Source organism: Camelus bactrianus, chromosome 15 (assembly GCF_048773025.1).
Source record: "Camelus bactrianus isolate YW-2024 breed Bactrian camel chromosome 15, ASM4877302v1, whole genome shotgun sequence".
NCBI lineage: Eukaryota > Metazoa > Chordata > Mammalia > Artiodactyla > Camelidae > Camelus > Camelus bactrianus.
In genome coordinates, this window is record NC_133553.1 from 15199760 (window position 1) to 15209003 (window position 9244).

The window sequence follows — 9244 nt, forward strand, 5'->3', positions numbered from 1 at the left end:
GCCTGCGCTTGGGGACGGGTTTCCTGGAGGCGGGACCACCGGGGGCCATTCCAGAGCTGCCTGCCACAGTCACCATGGTTCTTTTTGTGCATCAGAATTCCTAGTAAAAAAGAATGCACGTGCTCATTTTCCAAAGGAAACATGCAGACTTGCATACACAAAGGCAGACAGCTGGGGTTGGGGCGAGAAGGGGCAGTGGGGAGACAGCTGTCCAGGGCCTCCCGTGTGTCTGTGCGTCTTGGGAGCCAGGCCCTGGCTGCCCGCTGTTGTGGACTCTGTCTGTGGGATGTTTGTATAGTGACTGCCCTGGAGGGAAGGGCTGGAGAGCTGGCGGCTTTATCCTGAGGGGACTGGTCCTCTTCATGTGCCCTGAGGACCGAGCTCAGGACAGGCTGCTGTTGCTGTAGGAACCACAGGGGCCAAAGCAGCAGGCGCTGGTCTGGTTCCCGTGGGAGCCCCACGGCCCCCGCAGGCCAGCGGGGCAGTCGGGCATCCCCGCCCATGCAAACGGTCCTGAGGGGCCCAGCTGCCCGCCCTGCACAGGACACGCCCCCTCTTGCCTGGGGCAGATTTGGTCCCAAGAGGGCCTGTACAGTTGAGCTGATCTCATGGTGCCTGCAGTCGGGAGGGGCCTGGGAGGAGGTCCTGAAGCCTGAGCTTCCCTGGTGCCCCTGCGACTGCCCTCAGTCAGCTGGACGGGGCAGCCTGGGTTTGGGGTGGGCTCCTCCCGGGCTCAGCGCAGCCCAGGGCCAGCCCGTGCCTCGCTGGGTCTCTGCTCCTCACTGGCAGGTGAGGAGGCGGGATGGAAGCATCTCTGTTCTCTCGACTCTCAGGCGAGACCAGAGGGCGCTGATCCACATCCCCTTCTGTCCCCACTCCTCCTGTCCCCACCCTTCCTGCCCCCACCCCCTCCTGCCCCCACCTCCACTCAGCTCCCCTCAGAGGCTCGGTGCTCACACTGAGCGCAGGAAAGACACGCCTGCCTTTGTCTGTGCTGGGCCACACACCTCTGCAGGGCCCAGAGGTTTCCAAGAGAATCTGACAGGGTGTGAGCGACTGGCATGAAGCCAGAAGCTCTGCGGCTAATTTAGCCCCAGCTCCTCCAGACGGGGCCTGGGGTGGAGGCTGCGGCATCTGATTGGCAGAGCAGGGGGAAGACGGTCTGTGGAGGGGAGAGCCAGGATTTATTAGGTGCCGCAGCGACGCGTGACCGAAAAGCTGGTGTACGTGTTCTTTTCAGAGCCCTCCGTGGAGCGTGGGCTGAGATGGACGGGCACCGAGAGACAGCCCGGGGCTGCCCGGCGGGCAAGCGCGCACCTGCGTGTCCACACTGCCACCCAGCGGCCGCAGGAGGACGCGCGTCTGCGACAAGTTGCCGTGGGCGCGGGGAGGGGCCCGAGGCCGCTAGTGCGCCGGCTGCACAGAGGCCGTGGATTCCTGAGTGTGTGTGTGTGTGTGTATGTGTAACAGAGAGAGAGAGGGACTGAGGAGCGGGGATCAGTTAGACCCCGAGGAGGGAGAGAGACGCACAAAGACACAGGGCAGCAGGGAGGGAGGACGGCCTGCCCAGACCCGGGGCTTCGGGAAACGCCCAGCCCTGCTCTGAGTGGTTTCTCATCCAGGTCTGCGTGTGTCCCCAGGGGGCCGCAGCCATGGAGACCCGACAAACACAGACTAGCCAGGAGGAGCAACGTGTGCCCTGACGGTCGGGAGAGACGCTCCAGCGAGGGGCTGCTGCTTGACCTCGGTCCCGGCGGCCCTGCCGCCCTGGGCACACTGCGGGGTGTCAGTGGGGCTGCGGCGAGAACCGCAGGAGGTAGCCAGGCTAGTGACGGGCGTCATTCGTCTCTGCATCCCCAGGGCAGCCTCTGTCTGGAGTTCCCGCCTCACCTGGACCTGAAAGATGGCCCTCACATCAGCCCATGTGGGACGGCCACCTCTGGTGACTGTTTGGACAGTGCGCCCTCCTGCCTCCTTGGGGGTGGGAGGCAGCTGAGGGCTCGGGGTGTCACCAGGCATAACCTGGTTTAATTCAGCAGATCAGGACCGAGGACAGAGGGTGACTCTTAGCTGTAAGCAAGAACATCTGTCTGGCTAATTTAAGCAGACAGGGAATTTGTTGAAAGCTTTTGGGGAGTTCACAGGAATTTTGGAAAGACTAGAGAATGTCTGGGGCGCTACACGGAAGGAAAGAACCCCATACATCATGCTGAACGCGGGCCCGTGGGGTCCCTCTGCTGGCTGCAGGCAGGGGTAGCTGTCCCTGCCGTGCATGACCTCCGCACTCAGCATCAGGGGCGAGTCTGTCTGGGCACCTAGGTTTCCAGGGCCACCCTGTGTGTCTGCACAGGTTGCACACTGCATGAATCCAGAGGCACCCCTCAGAGAACATTCCGCCCATGGTGGCTTTGGACGTGTCTGTGCCCTACGTGTAAAGGAGGCTGCGGAAGCACACGGTTTGCATCGCCGATGGTGGGAGGGAAAGTCTGCTTTGCAAGATGGGGGTATCCCAAATGGAGTGTTTCAGGTAGCTTAACAAACCACCCCCAAACTTAGGGGCTTTAAACAATAACCCCATGACTGTGGTTCCAGGGGTCGGCAACTGGGTGATTCTCCTGGTCGCTGTGGGGTGGAGGCGCCCACCCAGGGAAGCCAGCACCTCTCACTAATGCTGGTGACGTCTCCTCTCTCATCTCCTAGGAAACCTGGGGACGTGGATGGTGGCACCAAACTTACCCTGCAGATGCCTCTGTCTGGCCCCGCCCTTCCCACCAGAAACCCTCTGCATCTGGTCAGGGCTCAGACAGGAGCATGGAAGCCCCGTCTGGAGCTCCAGGAGCGGCCTTGTCTCGGGCTCCGGGCTGCGGCCCTGGGGCAGCCCTCCCCCCACTGCTTACCCTGTGTCCTCACTCCACCAAGCTGTCCAGCAGAACGTTCTGCTGTGACCGAAGGGCTCTGATTCTGTTGGAGAACCTTCAAATTTAGCTAGTGAGACAGAGGGTCTGCATTTTAAATTTCATTTAACTTAACTTCATTTAAAGTTAAATTTAATTTAAAATAAAGATGACTGCTGTATTGGACAGTACAGCTGGTAGAACGTTATTCTCAGTGTGGTCCACAGGCCAGCGCACCAGCCTCCCTTGGCACTGGGAGAAATCTAGACTCCCAGGTCCAGTCAGAATCCGCGTTTAACAAGCCTGCAGCGATTTGATGCACATCAGGCCTTCGGCACGGACTCGGGGCGTGAGTGTGAGGGTCAAGCAGCCCCCCTGGGGTGGAGCTCCAAGCAGCCCCCTGAGGCTGCGCTCCACGCGGGCCTGGGCTCCGTGAGGCTGAGGGTGACAGGGAGCACCTGCTCTCTGGACGCACTGGAGGCAGCAGACGGAGCGCTGGAGCTGCCACCTCGGGGAGAGGTTGTGGTGACAGGAAGTGCCAGGATGCAGTGCCATCCGCTGTCTTATTAAAGCACAAGCTGCTACACAAAGCAGCACCGCGTGCGGCTTCGTCCTTCATTCAGACTTTCACCTGGAAGGGGAGACATGGGTCACCTGGGACCCCAGGGCCTGGTTGGAGCCGTGTGGGGGAAGGGGCCGGGCAGGTTCCTGGAGGGGGTGGGGGCAGCCCTTCCCGACGGTTCGGTTCCATCAGGGACAGAAGGCGGTGTAGCGGGCAGCAGGGCAGTCCCGGGTGGAGAGAGCCCAGGAAGGGCTCCCGCGTCAGGGAGCCTCTCCAGGCCTCCGGGTCGCCTGCGCTCTGTGCCTGCTTCGTGCTCTCAGCTCCGGCTCCAGGCCGGCTGCTCGGGACTCAGGCCACCTGGGACAACCTGGGCGACCCTGAGCCTCAGTGTCTCCACCTGTGAGCGGGGTGACTCCGCCTGCAGGGCAGTGTTGCCCAGTGTAACCGCCTGTGACCCTTGCAGGTCAGGCACAATCTCATGTGCGCGGCTGCTCCGACACACTGAGAGCCCTTCCTCAGACCTCGGGCCCCGAGGGTGGAATGCTGGTCTTTGCTGCAGCACGAGGCACAGCTGTGCTTGCTCAAGGTCCAGGAGCTCCTTGAGACCCCAAGAAGTTCTGTGCAGCTGTGCATTCCTGGGCTGGGGTCCTTCCCACGATGACTCCCGCGAAGCCATCTTCTCTGCTGGGAACACCGCTGGGTGTGCCGAATTATGCTTTAATAGGAGCCTCTAGAGACAAAACTCAGGGTAACCTGGGGACGGGGGGTGAGGGGGTTTCTGGCCAGGCTGTGCAGTTAGGGACGGTGGGCCCCGTCGGCGGCAGGGATGAAGGCTTTGTAATGGCTCCCTTGCCTTCTCCCGGGAGGGGCCGCTCACCTCGGAACTCCACGTTCCCACAGCCCTGTGACATCACACAGGCACGGCCAGTCTCCGGAGGACTCTGACTCGCCAGCTCCGGCCCCTATACATTCTCTCCTGGCTGGCACCTGAGCACCATGGGACCTTGGCTGGCTTGTGGGAAGCAAGAAATCTAATCCTAAATGCTGAACGCAACACTCCTGGGTGAGGTTGAGTGCCGTTTATAAATAACTTGCCATTTTTAAGTTGTTATTGTCAAAAGAACAGGGCGACAGAGACCAATTTAACAGCACAGTGAGCATTTGCCCACTTCGAGACGTAAGGGTGGGGCAGGTCCCAGCAGACATATGGTATTGGGTGTGGCCGAACACTGGGAACAGCGTTACCAGAGCCAGGAACAGCCCCAGTGTGCGCTCCGAGGCTCTGGGCTCCAGTCCCGCCCTGCTTGGGTTTAAGTCATGTGACTTTGGTCTTTACAAAAACCCTAAAGAACTAAGCCCACAGGTGAAATATAACTTTGTTCCAAGGAAGAGCCACACATCAGAGTGACACCTGAACGAATCCCAGGGCGTGCGTTCACTGGGGATCTCAGCGCGGACTTTGGGTTCCCCCACACTGCTGCCTAGTCGCACCCCTGGATAAACTTCTTTTGTTGCACCATGAGTGTCACACTTCTGGCCTAAGGTTTTTTTTTTTAGGATTTGTCGACAGTGATGACAGAAGTCACTGGAGATCTGCCTGAAGGGGCATAGTTCCCGTCAGCACAGCCTTGCTCGCTCCTCAGAGGGGGCCCCCTCTCCCGTGGTTCCTAGAGGCCCCCTGCTGTGTCTTCCTGTTTTAAGGCAAATCCCAAAGGAAAACAGCTCTTGACTGTATGGAACTTCAAGGTTATGCCTTTTCCATCAGGAGAGACTAATGGCCTCAACTGCATCACAGCCACCCATTACAATGCTGCTCATTTCTGATGAGTAACATGCAATTTGAATTAAAAGCTTTAGCGCATGCATTAAACACCAAGCCTGGCCTCAGTCACAGCCCCTTTTAGAGATCTTGGTCCTTCCCGTAGAATTATTCAAAAGCTAACTTAAAGTAAGGGAGTCCAGATTAGACAGATTTAGCAGGAGACGCTGCAGGTGGTCTGAGCGGTGGGAGGGAGGGAGGGAGGGTCAGGTCTGGCAGACCTCAGCAGCTCCGTCGTTAGCAACTGTACAGACCACGAGCAGGGGGTCTGGCGAGCCTGTGGCCCCCAAGTCAGGCTGTGAGCTCCCCCACGAGGGTGGAGACCTGGCTTCCTCGAGCGCGACCTCTGGGTGGTGGAGAAGAGCCTCCTGTGGGCCCCGCAGTAACAGGCTGTTGGTGGGATTTTGGGGTGAGAGAAGCTGAGCAGACACGACTCACAGGGCCACGTCCGCCGTGGACGCTGGCAAGATGTGAGAAAGGACTGGGGCAGGACTTGCACCGCTATGTCTGTGTCGGCCTTGCCAGGCCCGGAGCAGAGCGGTCCCTGAGCCCGTGACTGAGCGACCGTAGGTGTGTGTTTAAGGTACTGAGGATGTGACCACGGCAACAGAAGACGGACACACACCTGTGCGCTTTCATTCGACCTTCTTCTCAGCAACTGAGAAGCGCTATCACCCCCACAGTGAAGTGGAGAGAGACAGAGAGACAGAGAGACAGAGAAAGAGACTGAGACACACAGAGAGACACAGAGACAGGGACCGAGACAGGGAGATGGAGAGCCAGACTGAGAGAGGGAGGGGAGAGGCGGCGGCACCTTCCCCACTCCCTGCGGGCTGTCAGCAGGGCCACCCTTCGCACCCAGAAGCCTCTCTCTTGTCGTCGCACGTGGCCTGGGCCTCTGGGCCAGCGACAGTGGGTAGAGGGGGCGTCCTGTCTTTGGAAGCGCGATTCCACATTATGCATTGATTCTGGCTTCCCTTCTGCTGTGTGTGTCCTGAGCTTCAGCATGGGAAAGTTCCCTGCTTTCAAGGTCTCCGTAGACTTAAACTTAAATGGTTTAAATGGCAAATTGTCACACCTTACTGCAACCAGGGAACACACAGGCTCCCTGCCAGCATTTGACCTGCGTGTTCAGGACCAGGGCTGAGCGTCTCCGCCACTGAAACGCTCTGTCTGAACACAAGGTAGCAGAGGCGGGTGTGAGTGGCCAGAGGGAACGGTGGCTGGACTTCACCTCCCGCTCCTGCCCTCGAATTTTTATTACATCGCTTTCAGAGCGTAACACTCTGAGAGTTCTCCCTACCGCGGCTCCTCGGCAGTATTTCACAAAGGCCTGTTTGTTTTCCTTTCATCTCCCTGTAACACATTTGAAACACACCTGAGTAGCGGCAAGTGAAGCTTTGCCAGGAGGATGATAAAGCCTCTGAGTAGCCGGGCCCTGGAGTCGCGGCAAGGTCTCTTTGCAGCGCAGCCTTTCTAGACAAGCTTGCAGGCTCGGGGTGGGGAGCAGACGTCGGCCTGCGGGAAGGCCCAGGAAGATGCTGCGGAGAGTTTCTGCACCAAACCAAATTCATCCTGCCGATTGAAACAGATGTTTCCAAATGCCAGATTTCATTTGGGAACAAACATTAGTCTTGGAAACTTCCACCTGGTTCTGAGGCGCTCTTTGATAACTATATATATATATATATGTACGTGTTTTAACGAGCTCGAGGAAAGCGCGTTCACCGACTTTGAGAAACAGGCTCCGGGACCTGCGTGTTGACCCCAGACGCCGCCAGCCACACCAGGGCGCCGCAACTCCGACTAACGTGGGCCCAAGAAGCACGTTTAGCTATTTATTTTCCAAATGGAAACACTCATTTCCAGAAAGAAAATGTGCTTTTTAAAAAATGTGCTGAAGTGTTGTATTGTCTAAATGCAGTGCCAAATTTTGGGGTGTAGGAGTGAAGAACGTGAAGCGCTGAGACCGACAGACACCCAGGACACAGGTGTAAGCGCCCCTTCCCCTTGATCTCGTTCTCCCTGAATCTGCAGCCTCTGGTCCACGCGCATCATCCAGACCATTTGGTGTCATCCGAGGCACATCACAGAAAAAGATAAAAGGCAGCAAAGATGAAGAAGAGCGCCCTCCACCTCCCGCTGCCCTGCGGCCAGCAGTGGGGAGAGGGCTGCGCGTGCGGGCCGTGCCCGCGTCACCGTGGCGCCTGGCTGCTCCCGTCAGGTGGGGTGCTGAGTGAGTGGGCAAGGCTGCACCCCTGACTCAGGCAAAGGTTCGGATGCTCCGTCCTGGGGCCTCCTGAGCTCGTTGCAGCTGGCCGAGAAACAGCGTCGAGAGAGGGTGCACGACTCGCCTGGCCCTGCGGGGTAGATGGGATACAGGGCCGGCACTAAGCCGTTGGGGTCCAGGGGAGCCCAAGTGACTGGCTTGGCCCTGCTGAGCCTGGGACAGGCCCCGCCTCTGGGCCTAGCCTCTGCCTCGTGCCTTGGAACCCCATTGCCGCGGGGAGGCCGACAGAGCTGAGCAAAGCGGGGTGTCTGGGCTCTCACGGCTGCCCCGAAGGCCTCAGGAAGGAAGCGGCTTGGCCAGCTGACTCGAGGCTGTCTGCCCGGCGGGTGCGTGGTGGCTGCAGCTTGGCCTTAGAAGTGGGGGTGGCTTTGTTGGGGGGATGGGGACTCTAAGCCAGGATCTCCTCAGAGCTCCTCCAGCCAGTAAACGTCCTGCGAGGATGGAAAGCTTCTGCATCTTTTATTTAACTGTAATGAATTTAAAATGTATGAAATAGCAGCACGTGGCCGGTGGCTTCCAGGCTGTGGTCGCCCAGCTGCCGCGGCCCCGGGACCCACCCCGCCATGTGCTGCCTCCCTTCATCTGCTCCCAGCTCAGCGCCCGCCTCGAGGGGCTCGCGGGGTGTGTGTCCTCAGTGCCCCTTTCCTGCGTGAGGGCGCCTCTGACGCTGTGTCCTCACCCTCCACCGTGAGCCCCCTGGGAGCAGGTGTGACCCAGCGTGCAGCCCGGTGCCTGGAGGTTGTGCGAGCGCCACACTTGGCTGCCAGTGAACAGGTCACGATGGAACGTTTGCTTGTGTAACCGTCCCTCGTGTGACACGTGTGCCGTTGCTCTGCTAAGACTTTCAAATATCAGTCGTACTAGGACGTATGTGGGAACATGGGTTGCTTCCCAGCTGCGTGGTTGGGACAATTTGCTGGGCCGCTCAAGGAGGCATTTTCTTCATTTGTAAGATGTGGATAATACCAAACTCGCAGGGTGGTTCTGAGGACGAAAATGAGATAAAATACATGAACTGTGCACGACAGGATCGTAAACTCAATAAATGTCAGTGGATTTCTTCTTCTGCTCTTCTTCATCCTCAGGAAGGTTTTAGTCCATTTCGGGAACAGTGTTTTGTAACACGAAACAAGTTAGAAAGCGTTATGCACTCATTCATTTATTCAACAAATATTTACTGAGCATCCTGTACGTGCCAGGCAACAGCCAAGCCCTGGAGACGCACCGGCAGACTAAACAAAGTCGCTATCCTCACGGAGCACCTCTAACTGGGAAAGACAGAGAATAAAGACTCATGAATATAACAAAAAAGAAGCAGACTCACAGATCTAGAGAACAAACTGGTGGCACCAGTGGGGGCAGGGCAAGGGGCGGAGCAGGACGGGGAGGGGATTAAGAGGCAAACTATTAGGTATCAAACAAGCTACAAGGATGCACTGCACAACACGGGGAAAGTAGGCAATATTTTACAATAACTGTAAATGGACTATATTGTACAGCTGTAAGTTTATAATATTGTACAGCAGCTATACTTCAACTAACTAAACCAACCATCCAACTAAACAAACAAGCAGGCAGATCACACAGGTGTCCGTCTGCCATGGAAACCAAACAGGCTCAGAGTGTTGGCAGCGCTGGGGGGAGTGGAGACACCACCGCAAGTGGAGGGTGGGCTTTAC